General features: G+C 45.3%; 1 pseudogene; it reads left to right on the top strand.

Annotated features, from left to right (window-relative positions):
- Positions 1-2,048: 2,048 nt before the first annotated feature.
- Positions 2,049-4,579, top strand: LOC121460389 (annotated as a pseudogene).
- Positions 4,580-8,903: the final 4,324 nt, after the last annotated feature.

Raw genomic sequence — 8,903 nt, 5'->3', positions numbered from 1 at the left:
GACAGCAACAGTGGTCTATGGGGTAAGGAAGCACAAGTATTTAGAAGGCAGTTTAGGAGATAGACTTATCATGATCATCCACTTAACCAAACAATAAGAGTCACTTCCCTATTGGGGCTTTGACTTTGCAGTCACAGGGTTCTGCTTTGGCTTATAGCATCAGACATGAATTCCTTCTGGTCAAGCAAGTCTTAAATTTAATCAGAAAGCTGTGGTTGTATCCTTAATAGCCATGCCAAATTGTGCCAGAAGGCAGATACTGGTATTGTAGCATACAGGGTCCATAAATGAACAGACACTTCTCCCCCAAGCACCTTTCAACACTATGAAGGCCATCCAGTGAGGAGGGAACTTCCAGGTCAGTCTCAGCTTTCTTTCTCTATGACCTGTAACCAAAACATATGGTGTCTTCAAGAACGGGGCCTTATCAAATAGTTCTGGCATGTACTCAATAACAGTGCCAGAATCCTTTGTAATTTGTGTGCCACAGGAACCTCCAGGTCAACAACCTATAAAGAGGTAGTCTACTCGTAGCACTAGAATTCATTCAAAATTCTGTAACAGCTGGGAGTGCCATTTTTGACCCATGAAAGGTGCTTCCTGTACGTAAACCATTTAGCTGCTGTTTTAATAACCCATTCTTTCATTCAGTTACCCCAACCCCAGCAGAATCAAAGTTGGTGGGGGTATCATTATAACCTGGTTGTCTTCATCCCAGTTCCACGTATCAGATTTTAAGAAATGACTATTTCTGTCACTGTCAATTCTCTGTGGGTGTGCAAGCCATGCTGAGTTAGGGAGACACTGATGGTGGCTTCACCTGTTGCTTGCTTGCATAAAAATACATGAAATAAACCTGTGATGATATCCATGCAGGTGAGGGTAGATTTGCATCCCTCACTGGCAAGCTTAGGCCCTATAGAGGCTATTGGCCACTTCCTGACTGGGCAAACTTACATATGCATGTGCCCCATCATAGCATACATGTGCTAAGCCCACAACTGGGAACAGGATTCACATGACAGGATGGTGCACAGAATCCTCATGATATTTTATAGAAATGCCAGTAGCTTTAGCTATTTTTCATTCCATGTTGACTCCCTCTGTGACCAGACTTTACACAAACCCAATGAACAGCCTCTAGTGGCACCTGAGAGCAGATGGCCTGTACTTGGGTAAGGACATCTGCTTCTTGATTCTCAGGATGTCCCCTTAGGCTGTGAGCTGACCCATGGAAAACTACCAGAAGTTCTGATTCCTCTTGAGCTCTGTTATCTTCCTCCTCCCACATCTCTTGTTCTCACTGTGGCTAACTCAGCACTTGCCGGTTTTCATTTTCCTGTTGGGCCGCCCATAAAGTGAGGCCTCCTAAATACAGCTCATCTGTCAGGACAGACTGACACAGGCCATGTCTCATGAGTGACTACTAAACATACTGTTCTTAATAGACTCACGGGCTACACTTTCCTTCTTTCTACAGCCACACGGGGTTTATATTCACTTGTGTGCTACCGCTACCTGTTTCTACTGATGCTTCTACCCATACCATACAGAGCCAGGTATTCACAGCACGGGGGGTGCCCCTTCTAATGCATTAGCTGCCATAGTTGCTGATTCAGCTGACTGGAGTGTCTCAGTGGCTTGGATGGATACTGCTGCAGGGGCAACCTACAGAGTGACAGGGCTTCCAGACACCACATTATTGTAAATAAGCAAACTACCATTGTAGGGTTTGATCCTGTGTCACCATAGAGAGAGGCTTTGTCAAAAGGCCTTCACTACAATTCTTAACTGGATAAGCTTGCTTATCCAATTGGATAAGCTTACACATCCAATTGGATAAGCTTACACAGTTCGGAAATGGAGGCACTGATGGACTCCATCTGTTGTTATGCCTTATATACCTGGCTTCCAATTCTCTTACTAAAATTGTTAATAAACAATTTTTTACTGCAGGAATTTATAGCTATAAATGTTTCTCCCAGACCCACTTTTAATTAAGTTTTATCTTGCATCACTAGTTGGTGTTGATACTACCATCAACAAAGATGAGGAGGTGGCAAAGAACTCAAGAGCTAAAGTCCCACCCCATTTGGTGAAAAGGCTTTAACAGAACACTGGGAAATCCTAGGAACACTTGGTTGAGGAGGATTCAGGGAAGTAAAACTGGCAAGCCATCTACTCACCCAGACAAGGGTAGCAGTAAAAATTCTTCCAAAAGGCATAAGGAACACCTTCATCAAATCAGAAATTGAAATTATGAAAAACCTTGACCACCCAAACATTATTAAACTTTTGCACATACTCGACACCACAAATAACATTTACATGGTTATGGAACATGCCACGGGTGGAGGGCGAATGCACAGGATTGTGAAATTCGGCCTCCTACCAGAAGAAGAGTCCCGGAGGCTATTTAAACAGATGCTATCTGCCCTCAAGTACTGTCACCAAAAGGGATCACCCACAAGGATTTAAAACCACAAAATATTCCAGTGGACCAAAAAGGAAATATAAAACTTAGTGATTTCGGTTTAGGCACCAAACTTCTCATGAGACAGAGATTGGCAGCCTTCTGTGGGACCCTCCCTTATTGTGCCCCAGAACTGTTTGAAGGTCAAGGCTACAATGGCCTTGCAGTTGACATCTGGAGTCTAGGTGTTGCGCTCTACTTATGTCCACAGGGTGCCTGCCTTTCCAGGAAAATACTGATACCGGACTGAAGCAGAAGATCACGGCAGGGAAGTATTCTCTTCAACTCAAGCTGTCACCAGAGCTTTGGGACATGATTGCCAAGTTATTAACTGTAAACCCGGGACAAAGACCAAGAATAGATGACGTTGTGAGCTTTCCATGGCTAAAGCATGGCAGTGAAGGTTCTCCCAATTCCTTCAGAGAGAGCGCCGACAGCCTCCCAGACCCCACTGTAATGGTCATCACGGGTGTAATGGGATATAAGCAACGACGGGAGATAAAGGAAGCTTTACAGGAAAAGAAGTTTGATCAGGTGATGGCTACCATGTCCTTGAGGCTCACTTCATGAGCAGCTCCTGGGGGATACAGAGAGCAGCAACACCTCAGATGGAATATGTACCCTAATGTCTTCAGTGTACGCACCACCGGGAACTCACTGCAATCAGTCATCCCTGAATGTGTCCAAAGCTGACACCAACAATCCAGAGATCAAGGTGTCCTCACGGGATGTTTTATCTCATCACGCCTTTACGGAGAAAGTCCAGTGTGAGAACACCAACATGGCAAGTGAAAAGACGAGCGCATCTCTCCCACAAATCTCACCTCAGGAGGAGCTCAGGGGACAGTATGACTGCAGCTGGTTCAAAGAACAACATGACCTTACAGGAGAGACCACCGCCATTCTCCAGCAAGGTGGCCCAGGGTGAAGGTCCCACTGAACAAGAAAAAGACCTCAGCCCACCCTCCCCAGAAACACCCCAGGGACGCATCAATAGTCAGCGACAAATTGCACCCAGAGTCCCCTTTAAAAGGCGGGTTTGGAAGCGCCTACAGAGTAGGATTATTAAAGGACTGAGAAGTTTATGTTGTTGCCTGCCAACTGAAAAGAGGGAGCACCTAGCCAACAATAAAATTCTGCCTGTGAGCTATACGTGCTGTAGAGGCAGCCATGGTAACAGGTAGGTGGAGAGGCTACAATGCACTTCTGCATCTAGCCCCCCCCCCTTTTTTAATGATGTCTTTTTCTTTAAAGAAAAAATATTTACTGTATATGTGTGGAAGTTAACTTGCAGGAGTCAGTTCTGTCTTTATACCATGTGGGTCCTGGGGAATGGATTGAGGTCCCCAGGCTTGGTGTCAAGTGCCTTTACTCACTAAGCTGTTTCCTGGACTAAATATGCTTTTAAATAAGCAGGTTATAAACATAGCAATTTTAGGGGTTTGTCGATAATATATTATCACACAAATCCCACGGTATCCTTCCTAAAAAGCTTGCCCTAGATGTAGACAGACAGCAGAGGATAGTGGCCCAAGGCTGGGCAAGGATGTGGGAGAAGGGTTGGTGGAGGGAACAATGGGGGCAGGCTCTCAGGAGGAATCAGACTGAGGGCCCAGCACAGCCCACAGCCAGCACAGTCAAAGGGAAGTCCTGCATGTTTCTCCTAAGAGGCCACTTTCTTGTGTCTGTTTCAAGTGCTGTTGGAGGCACTGTGCTCCCTGGAAGCTGATACCAGGGAGTGGAGAGCAGCGTGCTGAGGATGCTTGCAGGCGCAGGAGAGAGCCAGGTAAGAAGTTCAGATGGTGTGTGCCAGGGGGAAGCTGGGTCCACAGCAAGGCTGAAATTAGGGGCAAAGCATTCCTGTGTCTGCAGATGCAGACGGGGGAGGACAGGGCATGTCATGCCCTTCTCAGATCCCCTGGGAGGCAGGTCTGAGCTCATGACCATCCTGACTGTCCCGTCTAGGTAGTTCATGATGGCCAGTGGTGCCACAGTTGTGCCAACAAAGTCAAGTGCTCCGTGGAACTCGGAAATCCTGTAAACAGGGATCCACGGAGTGCTGGTGACCATCAGGAGGACAAGCCTCAGAAGACCTTCCATGCGTAGATGGTCAGCCCAGTTCCCTGTCTCCAGGGGTACCTGTCAGTCATTAGAAGAGGAAGTGGCATGGAAGCAGAGGACCCCAGAGGTCATGTCTAGTTTGTATGTGTTCAAGATGAATATTGCTGACCAGCTTGGAGGCAGGAACAGAAGAATGAGATTACAGGACGTGTCCATCTTGTGCTCCTAGGGAAGGTAGAGTGCACGGGAGCAGGTGGGTCCATTGGTTATGGCACAGCTCTCAGCCCCACCCTGGCTCACTAGACAGCTTGCTTCCTACACCCACCAAGATCAGAAACCTCCACAACTCACCCCGGCACTATTATTGGTGCTTGTTGCTTTGCAACCTGAGTCATATGGATGCATTCTTCTGTACTATGTATCTGGACAGACAGGGACACACACACACACACACACACACACACACACACACGCTTCCCCAATGTACCTCGTGCACAGTTGACACTAGTGAAGTTTGCTTGAACTAGAGATGACTTCCATTCCAAACAAGGTAGTTTTCATACTTCATGTGATTTCCCTTCTGGAAACGCCTCAAAATTCCTCTAACTCACCTTGTACCTGTCTCCACCCCAACCCCAAAGACTTACCACCCTGTTCTACTGCTTCACAGGAACCATGTGCAGCCAGCATATGCCATGGTGTGCACATTGCCCCAGGGCATCCGGTCCTGTGCAAGGTGAGGCCCAGCAGCTGTGTGTTGAGTGGAAGCAAGGTGAACACGAATGTGTGACGGTTGAACTCAGATGGAGTTGGTTCCAAGAATGGTCATGGATGAGAGAATCTGTTGATGGGAAAACAATGGAGACCCCCTTTCTGACAGCGAGGCTGTCCATTTGGGTGGTCCACAGTCTCCTGTCACATTCTCACCTTCTGGGAAAAGTCAGAAACACTCAAGGGGTCAGATTCATACCCCTCCTTAGACCCACACTCTAGTACACCCCAAGATACTATTTTCAACATTATCTCACACAAAGATCCAAGGTGTTTTCCTTCTGACACTCTGTTAGGACATTGATGCTGGTGACACTTTATGGCCTCAGGCAGCAAAGACTGGTGCCTTTGCTGCCTGTCTGACCCTATGCTGGGTACCAAAGAGACTCTTGGGACTACACTCAGCAAAGGACAAAGCCTGAGTCCAGCTTTGCCTGCATGGTCCTTGGGGCAGGAGATGCCACTCAAGCCCTAACACATTGGATGGAAAAGGGACACACAGGTGATGTTCCCTTCCATGCGGAAGGCGTCATTGGTCCCAGGGTGATGGACAACTGAACATTTGGTAATCTTACCAAAATGCCTTGTTTTCAGGTCTCCTAGATGGATGAGGTTCCTTCTGATTTCCCACATATGTTCCTCAAGGAGACCAGCTTTTTGTTGTTGTTGCCATTTTTGTGTCTTCATTAATTTCTACTCTGGGGCAACCCTGGCCTCACATGATGAGTCTGAAAGTCCCTGTCCTTTCTATGTTTCAGATGCACTCATGTGAACTCTTCCAGGCAGTGGCAAAGCCCATCAGTGACCCTATCTGAACTAGGCTTTTCTTTTTGTGTGGTTTCTGTTCTTTATTTTGTTATTTCAATCTTGTTTGTTGTCACTTATCTGCTTCGGTATTCCATATCCTAAGGTTTAACTTTGGACTGTCTCTTATGTTTAGAAAGTCACCCATTTGTTTAAAACCTTCTAGAGAGTGGAGTATAAATTTTCAAAATATTCCCTACTCATCTCTGGACTTCACTGACACCCCTGTTCTAGCACCGTCTTCTGTGTCTAAGGCTAATAAACTTATGTCTTCTCTTGTTTTTAAAATTATTTTTTGTCACAAGTATGTCGGTAATTCTTATCCTTCAGTTAGCAAACTCCTTTTCCTATTGATCGTTGTGCTCTTGTGGATGGCATTTCATTACTTTCAATTCTGATCCTTATTACTTCTCTCTACAGTCTCTGGGTTTGACTTGTCCTTGTTTTTATATGAGCATCAAGTACATCATTATGTTGTTTATTTGAGATATCTCTGATTTTTAATGTAAGGATTTACAGATATAGACTCTCCTAGATCCGAGTTTAATTTTCTTCATCTGCCTTCTTTAGCTGTTGCCGCTACTAAATATTTCTGCCAAGGGGAGGGGTGGTGATGGAGGAGGACCTTAAGGCCAACGTCTCTAATGACCACACCCTTGAAAACTATCATCTTCACTGTGCCAGGGAGCAATGGATAACTCGTCTGACTACGGATCAGAAGATTCTAGGTTTGATTCCTGGCTGGTTTGATATGTGCAGATTATTTTCTGGGCAGTGAAGGTACACACCTTTAATCCCAGCACTTGGGAAGAAGAGGCAGGCAGACCTCTGTGAGTTCGAGGCCAACTTGTCTACAAAAGGAGTTCCAGAACAGGCTCCAAAATTACACAGAAAAACCCTGTCTTAAAAAAAAAAAAGAAAGAAAGAAAACAAAAAAACCCAACACTGTTATTACAAAACTTGCTTGGCCCAGGTGCCTTTGAAGGGGTGAAATTGGCCTGGTCTTCCTCATAGATACATGGGTAGCAGTGTGTTAAAACATGGTCATAGGAATGACCCATGGTGAACAATGACTTTGGGAACTGCTAGAGAGGTTCCAGGAAAAAGGCAGAGGGCATTATTACCTCAGATACATTTTGTTCTTGGATGTGATTTTGTTCCTCCTGTGTTAAACATTTACATCCAATTTACAAGACAAGTTTATTCTTGTTGGATGTCGGAACATAGCTATGGAACCCAATCTGGTGAAAGGATATGCTGGGTGTCGTCCTCAGGATACCCTGAATCTGGATACGGCCTTCAGTCTTTCTTTCATGCTGTCCCAGATATAATCTATAGTACACGACAGGCAAATCGTGTTTAAATTGGTCTGTCCTGGGAACGTTCTGGGAAAGGGCTGCTCTATTAATATTTAGTATCTGCTTCCTGACATCTTTGCATGTCTTTTAAATCAAACAACCTTCCCTGGATCATTGCATTCTTTGCTATATTTGTGTATAAAAGTACACTGGAAATGAAGTATGGTCTGCCCCATTCTTTCAGGTCCTCAGGCCCCAGGTTCAGCAGACAAGATCTGCACAGGCCAACATAAGTTGACAGCAGTAAAATCCTGAAGTGGGAAAGAAGAAAGCCTGCTTTACCATGTCTGAGGTTGAGATAACGAAAGCTTTAGACCATCCCAATGTTATCACACTCTACCACACCACTGACCTTACACAACACCTGTATCGTCATGGTGCAAGCCTAGTAGGTGAGCCAGATTACAGAGAGTTATGGCGTCAGTGCAGAGTGCTACAGCGGATGAACTATGTCATCGTTTGGATTCTGCAGAAGGATGCTCATAAACTATTCTTAAACTATTCAAGCAGGTAGTATGCGTTCTCCAGTATTGTCACGAAAAAAGGAAATAGACACAGGTAATTAACAACAGAAAACATCATGGTGGACAACCAGGGGGCATGAAATAAGTAATTTTGGTGCTCGCTTCAGCAGCACATATACTAACTAAATCTGGAACAATTCAAAACCTGTGGAAGGATGACGCTCAAATTCGCCAAGTGTTCCATATTTTTTTAAAAAACAAATGATTTTGGCCTGCGTAACAAACTGAGCACTGGGGAGAAGTTGATGGCCTTCTGCGGTACCATTGCATGTTGTGCACCTGAATTCTTTAGGAACGGTGCATGATAGGCTTGCTGTGGACATCTGGGATATGGGAGAAATACTCTTATTTTGTGGTTACTATGTCTTGTCTCCCTTACTTAAAAATAAAGGAAATGCATGTGTAGGTAGAAAATATTATGAAATATTGTATTATCCCTTCTTAACTTTCTCTAGAACTTTATGACATGATCAGTCTGTGGCTGGCCACTGACCCTGGGCAGAGTCCCAACTAGGCCACATAATAAGACACCCGTATGTGAACCATGGTGATCAACTTTCCCTGGGTTCTTTAACAAATTCCCAACCAACTAGAACCCTACATGAATTTACAAATAGGTTTGTGGTGCAGCCTTCAAAAAACCCAACCTCTTTAAGACAGAAAAGCAGGAGGAGATAGCACTTAACTGTGCAGCAGTTGTCTCCATGGAGAGGACAAACTGACAAGCATTTTAAGACTTGGAAGCAGGGTAGCACCATCACCTCTGCACATCCTCCCACCTTCCTTCTCTGCCTGACGGGACCCAGTTTCCCTGCCATCCCACTCCCACCTTGCCCACTAAAGGCAAGCTTCCATCATGACGGGAAGGGTGAAACAGTGCACAGCATATCTGCAACTCTGTGCTGCCAGAGA

The sequence above is a fragment of the Microtus oregoni genome, unplaced genomic scaffold (assembly GCF_018167655.1).
Source record: "Microtus oregoni isolate MIOR12 unplaced genomic scaffold, Mior012 000020F_ref0000438, whole genome shotgun sequence".
NCBI classification, from domain to species: domain Eukaryota; kingdom Metazoa; phylum Chordata; class Mammalia; order Rodentia; family Cricetidae; genus Microtus; species Microtus oregoni.
Note: the sequence above shows the minus strand (reverse complement) of the source record. Positions and strands in the feature narration are given on the sequence as shown.